The 8,907-nt window shown below is 43.2% G+C and overlaps 1 pseudogene; it reads right to left on the bottom strand.

Annotated features, from left to right (window-relative positions):
- Window positions 1-210: 210 nt before the first annotated feature.
- LOC143393714 (H/ACA ribonucleoprotein complex subunit 2 pseudogene) lies at window positions 211-669 on the bottom strand (annotated as a pseudogene).
- Between the last annotated feature and the right edge of the window lie 8,238 nt (window positions 670-8,907).

Below are 8,907 nucleotides of genomic sequence, written 5' to 3'. Positions count from 1 at the left end.
CCCACTCCATATTCTTGGAACTCTCTTCATTGAAGCTCAACAGGAAGTGGAACTGATGGAAAGATGCTGGCTCTACCTTCAACAAACAGCTGTTGGAGCTAGCTGGGAAAAATCCTCATGGAATTGGAAGATGCTATGAGGATGGGCAATCATCCTGCTACCAGCCTCAACAGCTTCTGGAACAGGTGCCTAGTCTGCTGTCCAAGTCCTTCACAAGGGTGGTGGCAGGGCCTGCACTTCCTCCAAGCATTCATCATAGGCTTCTTGGTATTCCTCGTGGGGCTTGACCATTATCACACAGGTGGGGCGCTTGGTGCCAGCAGCTGCACCCAGGTCCGTCTTAGAGGGGATATAGACGTAGGGCAGATTCCGGTCTTCACACATCACTGGGAGATGGCAGTACACCTCAATTGGTAACGTATCTCCTGCTAAAACCACGATCCCTTTCTCGCCTTTGTTGATAAACTTTTGAACCTCCTTAACCCTGCGCCGAATCAGCTTCTGCTTCACCGCTTTCTTGATGCATTTATAGAGCTTCCTGGTGAGTCTGCGAGAAGCCAGAGGCTGCGCTATCCATAGGGTTCAGATTGACCAGCAGCTCATGGTAAGTGCGCTCTCCGCAGCCCGCCTCCGCCGGAGTCTGTCGGGGTCTGCCTTTATTTTGGTCATCCTGGCAGCCGCAGCAACTCAGGCCCAAAGATGAATCCACGCCGCCCGATTATCCTTATTTTAAAGATGAGTAAACAGAATCCCAGATGGCAGATAACAGTGGTAGAATCAGGAGCATCTCCTTCAAAAGCTGGAGGGTTCCCATTTATCCTGGGCTGCCTCTTTGAGAGATCTGACATTATATGTTTATGGTAAAATCTATCCTTTCTTCTGTTTCTTCCTCTCTAAACTAGGTATAGTTATCCAGGATGACCTCACAGTATCACCAAGCTTATGTTCTAGGTAATAATGTTGTTTCCACAATAAAACGTGGATTATAGAATGTTCGAGATGGAAAGGAGTGTCCACTCTGATGGTTCTTATCCTTCCTATGTCCCAGGACCCCTGTCATTATCCCTGCCTGTGAAACACATATTTTAGAACACAGTAAATGAACTAGTGAAAGGAAAGAGAGGAACCGGGAAACAGGCTAGAGAGAAGTGAAAGACAGAGACAAGGCAGAGATACACACAAGAGTTTATTTGTCAGAGCTGACAAAGGCACATCTCTCCATAGACAGAGGAAAAACAGGCTTGGGGCTCGAACTTTTATGCAGCAGGCTCAGGGATTAGAGCCAGGTGGGTCCTAATGCAGGCAGTTAAGGGTGGGGGTTGGTATGAGGGAGTGGTGAGCCTTTCTCAGAGAGAAATGCCCCAGAAAGTGAAATTTTTCTTAAAATGGCGGCTGTCACTTAAGATGGCCATCCAGATGTTAAGCAAGGACCTTAAAACTAGTATGTAATTTTTTTCTAACAAGAGCAGCTACTGTTTTTCCTTAAAGTGTCAACTTTTAGAAGTCTGACTCTAACATTTAGAAAGATCACTTTTACTTCAAAACAAAGTGTAGTTAACCTTTGAAAAACATTTTCTACTTACTCTTGGCTTTTGCCTGTTCCAGGCTCTTTTTTTGAGGTAAAGTGTGCTGTTAGAAGAGGTGTGTGGGTCTGTAAAACAACCAATTAAGGTGGGATGGGAACTCTGTGACTTGTCAGCACAGACACTTGAGAAACTGATGTGACTCCATTTTTTAGAAACCAGCCTCTACCTCAGAGCAAAGCCTGTCCAAGGAAGGGGCGTGGCCCTTGTCCTTGGAAAAACCCACCAGAGCACTCCTAGGCACATATCCATCTTGCAAAAAACAGGAGAGATCTGTGGCACCAGGTGTCCCTGACTCAGTCAGGCTAGGTGAGGACCCATAGCAACCCTCTAGCAACCACCAATCAGCATAAGACAGGGAAAATACCTGGAATGCCAGATGACCCTCCCAGTAGTTTATGGTGGTTGATAACATGCTGGGAAACCATGTGGTTCAGCACTACACCCCTCGTGGCTTAAACCAATCAGTTCAAACGAATCCCCCTCTTGTACTAATCAATCACCCCTACCCAACTTGTTCCCGCCAGTGAATGTGCTAATCATGTTTTAGAGTGGTTTTATGATTTTCCCGCAGTGTGTGATGATTTGCTAAGAGATGCTATGATGTATGTAAAGTCCCTGCCTTCCCCAAAGAGTGTATAAAACTGCTGCAAACCCTGGGCTCAGGACCTCTCAGCATCACTAGTTGCTGTGTGTGCGCGCGGAGGACGGAGCTAGCTCACGATAAACACCTCTTTGCTGCTTACATCGATCTTGGTCTTTGGTGGTCTTTTGGGGGTCCCGAACTCGAGCATAACACACTCAGACAAGATACCAGGGACTCCTGAGTGCAGTCAATAACAGAGACAGAGAATCAAAATCATGGTAGCTAGTCATTCTGGATCTTGAGCACATGGGAGCTTTTGTGTCATCTCTGTGATCATTGGCATGATGGTATTTATAAGTCAGCATAGCTTCGATGCTTAAAGAAAAAATAACTAATACAAAAATAAATAATTAAGCCAGGCACAATGGCGCACAAATATAATCTTAGTGGCTCAGAAGGCTGAGGCAGGAGGATTAAAGTTCAAAGTTAGCCTAAGCAACTTAGTGAGGCCCTAGGTAATTTAGGGAGACCCTGTCTCAAAATAAAAATTAATAAAGGGCTGGCGATGTGACTTAGTGGTTATGTACCTCTGGGTTCAATCCCTGGTACCAAAAAACAAAACAAAACAAAACCACAAAAATAACAATACCTGGCTGGCTAATAAACAACAGAAATTCATTTCTCCTAGTTGTGGAGGTTGAGGCCCAAGATTGGGTTGCTGGCATGGCCAGGCTCTGGTGAGGCCTCTTGAGAGTTGCAAAGGACCAACTTCTGATTGCATCTGAACATGAGAGCAATAAAGGGCTCCTTTATAAGGGCGATAATGCCATTCACAAGAGCTTTATACTCATGATTAATGGCCTCCTAAAGGCCCCAGTTCCTAATACCATTACATTAGGGCTTAGGATTTCAGCATAAGAATTTTAAGGGACACAAGCATTCAGTCCAATAAAAGATGTTGAGGGGGCTCAAGATGTGTATTGCCACTCACTCAAGACATCCTCTTCAGTGCTAAAGACAAGGGCTAAGGATATAGTTCAGTGGTAAGGCACTTGCAGAGCTAGTACAAGGCTGTCTAGGAAATGAAGAAGTATGAGAGGAAAGAGTGGTATATAATGGGAAAAGATATATATTAGTGATGTGGAAATTGTTTTTCATTCCTGAGTTAGTGGCATTCTTTGCCAGTTGTATTGTATAGGCCAAGCTCTGTGTTAAAGGCTAAAAGCCAGGAGAGGAGGAAAAAAAAATGTGTTATGGGAGGTGATATATATTTTCCTTGTAAAAGTCTGGTCCACATTTACATTTTGAACTCAGTGGGGATTCCTCTATCCAGGCTCTGTGGGCGTCAGACATCAATAAAAGCTCCTAAAACTCTGCAGCCCAAGCCTATCTTCCCTTTCCCCTTTCTTCTTTTTAATCCTGCTTCGGCACACCAAAGGATTGTTATGCCAGATTCGTGGGACCCCAATAGACCTCCAGGAGCCGAATCCGATGCAATCACACAAGAGTCTTTATTGCAAGCTCGAGCCTGGACTCACAACCGATCCGATCCCGAGGCAGTGGTCCCAGGGAGTGAGTCCCCGTCCTTTGTTCAGTGAGATTTTATAGGTTTTGGGGAGATACTCTATGCTTCACAACATCACACAGCAAATCATTCCATACCAGGGGAAAACCAAACAACAACTCTTAACATTGATTAGCACATTCAATGGCGGGAACAAGTTGGGTAGGGGTGATTGGCTAGTACAAGAAGGGGGTTGGTTTGAACTAATTGGTTTAGGCCACGAGGTGTGTAAGTGCTAAACTATATGGTTTCCCAACACGTTGTCAGCCACCATAAACTACTTGGGGGTCATCTGGCATTCCAGATATTTTCCCTGACTTATGCTGATTGGAGGTTGCTAGGTGGGTTGCCAAGGGTCCTCACCTAGCCTAACTGAGTCAGGGACACCTCCTGTTATTTACAGACAAACAACTCAGCAGGGTGGGTATGTACTTAGGAGTGCTCTGTGGGTTTTTCCAAGGACAAGTGTCACACCTCCTTCCTTAGGACAGGCCTTGAGGTAGAAGCTGCTGTTATTTATTTATTTTTTAAAAATGGAGTCACATTAGTTTCTCAGGATCTTGTGACATAAAGTGAGATTTATGCTATCTTTCCAAAGATTTTCACATTGAAAATTTGAATTCCGATTTGCCTTAAAATAGCAAAACCTGAGGCCACTTGAGTCACCATTTACTCCATGTAAGATCAACCAGAGCTGAGTAGCAGCCTCCTTAAGCTGCTTCTTTTTTCTTTTTCTTTCTTTTTTTTTTTTCCAGCATCAGGGATTGAACCCAGGGGCACTTAAGCATTGAGCCACATCCCCAGCACTTTTTATTTCTAAGTTGCATTAGGGCTTCACTAAGTTGCTGAGGCTGGCTTTGAACCTGTGATCCTCCTGCCTCAGTCTCCCAAGATAACAGGCACGGGATAACAGGCATGAGCCACCATACCTGGCAAGCCACTTCTTCTTAAAGAGCACCTGTCTCTTTAAAGAAAAGCTCTAGGGTCTTCAATGACTTCACTTCTGCCTCCTGGTGGCCATCCTGTCTGTGCCCTCATAGTGATACCTGCCTTGTTCCTGGAGACATTTCTGTTTATGACCATCAGATTGTTATGGTGTCCTAAGAAATGACTCAGGTCATGCCTGCCCAATCCTTGACCATTCTTTCAATTGTGTTCAGAGTATAACCCCAATTCTTTCAATTGTGTTCAGAGTATAACCCCAAACCAATTTTCTGGTTGTTTCTTGTTTTCCCTCTGCCTCCATTATCTCCAAATTAAATCCAAATGACCTAGTCTACAAAAAAGATCTTGAGTTGAGGACCTGTTTATTTGAAAAAGGAATCAATACAAATATGTTAAGGAGGTACACTGGATTCTCAGTGTGATTTTGTCTTTAGTATCAAAAGACTGCTCAATGTAGGCTTGTTCTATTATTTTATTGACTTGAGTACCCTATTTCATGTCAAAGCAGCACTGAATTATTGGCTAATATCATTATGCCGTTATTTGTAATTAAGGGACGTTGTCAGATAATAGTCCCTGGAGGTCTTCTGCATTGAGATAAAAAGAAGCGTTGAGGACATTGACCATAGAGTTGCTCAAAGCTACCTCAATTTCCAGCACTTGACATTTCTTCAATGCCTTTGCAATATCTGCTCTGGCAATATCTGTTCTTAAGCTGATATAGAAATACCCTCCATCAATACCTTCTGTGCACAGCTTCCCCAAACACAGTGGCCGTCTGTGGGGTGACACACACACTATTGTTATATCAAGTGTAGGATTCATGTACAACATAGTGCAGGCTAACTTAATTCCAATGAATGGAGGAAACTATACTCTGCTTAAAAGAGATTCGGTATACTGACCCCTCCTTGGGCTCCGCAAGGTGGTTCCAGGCCTGCCTTCTGTTTTTATGAGGCCTCCTACATCTCTCTCCTAAGGCTTTTGAATAACAGCATATCCAGGTTTCAGGAGTGAGATAGGTAAGTTCAGAAGTTTTCATACTCTCTTTACTGATAACAACTCTAGATAGTTTGGCAAAGGATGCTCTGATGGAATTATAGAGGAGCGTGTCAGAAAAGGATGGGAACTAAGGAGTTTTACCCCTCAAATTGGAAGATTGGTTCTATGTGAAATGAACCTTTCACAAATTCAGCATAAGGAAGGTGTTTATTAAGACCTCAGGGTTCATGGGAAATGGATTCATCATTTCTGATCTCTGCATCTCAGTAATTATAGGAGTCTGTATAACCATGATAAGGAGTTTAGATTATGGATGGTTTAGTCCTGATGACACTGTTCATTTACTGTCTAAGCCCCTGTCTTCTCATCTGTATATTGCTAATAATAATACATACATACTTAATAAGGTTAAGGAGATTTAATTAAGTAATGTATGTAAAATATTTAGCATAAAGAATTCCACAAAGTAAAATGTGTTCATAATCAGAAATAGCAGCTGTACTCAGCAAGGTACTGGTGAACTGACACTCAGTGTTCCAGAACATGCTTTTTCTTTCCATTAGTCCCACAGGTGAGAATGGTAGTCCAGGAACATTATGAACCAGAGTTCAGAGCCTGCTTAGAGGGTTGGATAGAGGTCATGAGGCTGTACAGTGAAGGTCAGCTCAGGGACTCAGAACAGTAAGTACAGAAACTACATTAACACCAGGGGGTGGCTCTGAGGGCAAAGAACCAGCCAATGAAGAGCAGCATGAGTGGAGGCTGAAGAGGATGTTAGGACCTTTGTGCCACTCCAGGAAGGGCAGGGCAGAGCAAGTGACTGAAGAGCTCACTATGTGCAGCTAATCAGTTTCATGGCACAGAGGACAACCTTGGGGTGCCAAGGCCCGGGAATAGCAACAGAGGAGCTTGGACATGATTCACACACCTGGACCATGGCCATCAGGAAGAGTCCAGTGTGATCTGGCATAGCTAAGCCAAGACAGGTTTAGTGTTCCAGGATAGAACTGGAGTAAAATCAGGATGTGGATGTAAAAGAGCAACTTTATGGATTATAGAGAAGTTTGAATAGAGGGATGCAGGCCAGTCCTTATGGGGCAGGAGATGGGTGCTTTTCCTGACCAAACAAATATTGTTTTCATATGTTTTATCATCTTACGGACAACTTGAGTGGATGTGGCAGACAAGGGAAGAGTCCTGTAAGTTTTCTTCCACTCTTTTTTTTTTTTTTTTTAAAGAGAGAGTGAGAGTGAGTGAGAGAGAGAGAGATAGAATTTTTAATATTTATTTTTTAGTTTTCGGTGGACACAACATCTTCGTTTGTATGTGGTGTTGAGGATCGAACCCAGGCCGCACGCATGCCGGGCGAGCGCGCTACCGCTTGAGCCACATCCCCAGCCCTTCTTCCACTCTTTAAAAAATGTTTCAGGGACATAAGCCGTCATCACCAGGTTAGGCACTCCTCTGGATTCTCTGAACTTACACCTAGGTTGTGGTGCCATGGCTAAATGCATCAAGAAGGTCAAAATCTCCCTGTGGAAAATGGTGAGGAAAAAGAAATCAGCCAGCACACCAACTACTTTGTGGCAAAATCAAGGTGGAGAGGTGAGGGTTGGTTCCTGCATGAGAACAGCAGTCGTGGCACCTGGACCCACGGCACTAGTCCATGGCCATGATCGAGTTCACTAACAGAAGGCTGAGGGGATCCAAAGGCTGGTAGAAGCTCTTGCATGCGAGATGTCCCAAGCCTGTGACAAATGACTTAGTTTATGTAACAATAAGAGCAACAACGATGACAAAATTCCTCTTGACCTGGTAAAATTGAGCATGCAAGAGTTAGCCTTTGCTTTCTTCTGATAGTGAATAATTACATGGAGCTCATGGGCTAATTGGTGTGGTCAGGCGGAAGTACATTTTGGAAGGAGGCAGATTTTGGAAGGAGGAGGGTGTGAGAAATTTTACATATCAAAGCTGTGTAACTGGGTGTCTGAAAAGATGAGAGAAAGAATTCCTGAGTCCAGGACATCTCAGGGAACCCCAGGATGTGTGGGTGTGGCTAATATGCAATTGGAGCTACTCCTTCCTATTTGATCACATGGGAAATGTAATTTCACACACATTTTTCTCATACTTCTGGACCATTTTCTTTTAGTGATATTTTTGGCAGCTATAATGACCAGTACTGGCATTTAATGAGTAGGCCTCAGGTATGCAGGGCATAGAGAAATTCCTAAAAGGGGAAGGGTTACTGTCTCACACAAACAGCTTATAACTGTCTTCTTGGATATTGAGGTGGGAAGGAAAACAGCTTATAAACTTCTGCGGCTCCATCATAACTCCTTTTATTTTTTTTGGGAGGGGGGAACTGGGGATTGAACTCAGGGGCTCTTGACCACTGAGTCACATCCCCAGCCCTATTTTGTATTTTATTTAGAGACAGGTTCTCACTGAGTTGCTTAGCGCCTTGTTTTTGCCAAGGCTGGCTTTGAACTGGAGAACCTCCTGCCTCAGATGCCGGGATTCCAGGTGTGTTCCACTGCGCCTAGAAATTCCTTTTAATTTTGTTTGGTTTTAAAATACAAAGAATTTGCTGGAAATGTAATTACCATGTAAACTGAAGAAACTATACTTCTATGTCTTTGCAAGCTCTCTCATAGACTGTGGGAGAGCAGGCTGAGGGGTTTATCTCTTTCCTTTTCACAAAGTCCTCCTGAAGTTGACTTGAGATGGGTCAATTAATTGGCCATTATTTCTTGGGATCCCTTGCTAAATCTGAGACTGAAAGAATCAACTTTTAGCATTCCATTTTACTCATGGAATCAGAGCAAAGAGAAACAAATGTTTATAAGAATTACTTCTTTTGATAACTCCATGACAAACATGAGGAACTGTCTCAGCAAGCAATTAGGAACATTTCTACCATGATGAGAAAATAGCCTGCCTATTTTCTAACCCCTTTTTAAAACAAAATTGGATAAATATAACCAAATCTTTGACCTTAGTCTTCATTTTCTTTTTACTATCTTTAGGTCCTTTATTCTTTTGTAAAAGCATTTTTTTAAAGGTAGAACCTTTCTTTTCTTGGTAGTGGGGATTGAAGGGTGCTCAACCACTAAGCTATATTCCCAGCTTCCGTGCTTTTCTTTAAATATATTTTTTTAGTTGTAGGTGGACATGATAGATATCCCCTTTCTTATTTTCATGTGGTGTTGAGGATCAAACCCAAT

Source organism: Callospermophilus lateralis, chromosome 3 (genome assembly GCF_048772815.1).
Source record: "Callospermophilus lateralis isolate mCalLat2 chromosome 3, mCalLat2.hap1, whole genome shotgun sequence".
Classification (NCBI taxonomy): Eukaryota; Metazoa; Chordata; class Mammalia; order Rodentia; family Sciuridae; genus Callospermophilus; species Callospermophilus lateralis.
This window is presented reverse-complemented; position numbering and strand designations above follow the sequence as displayed.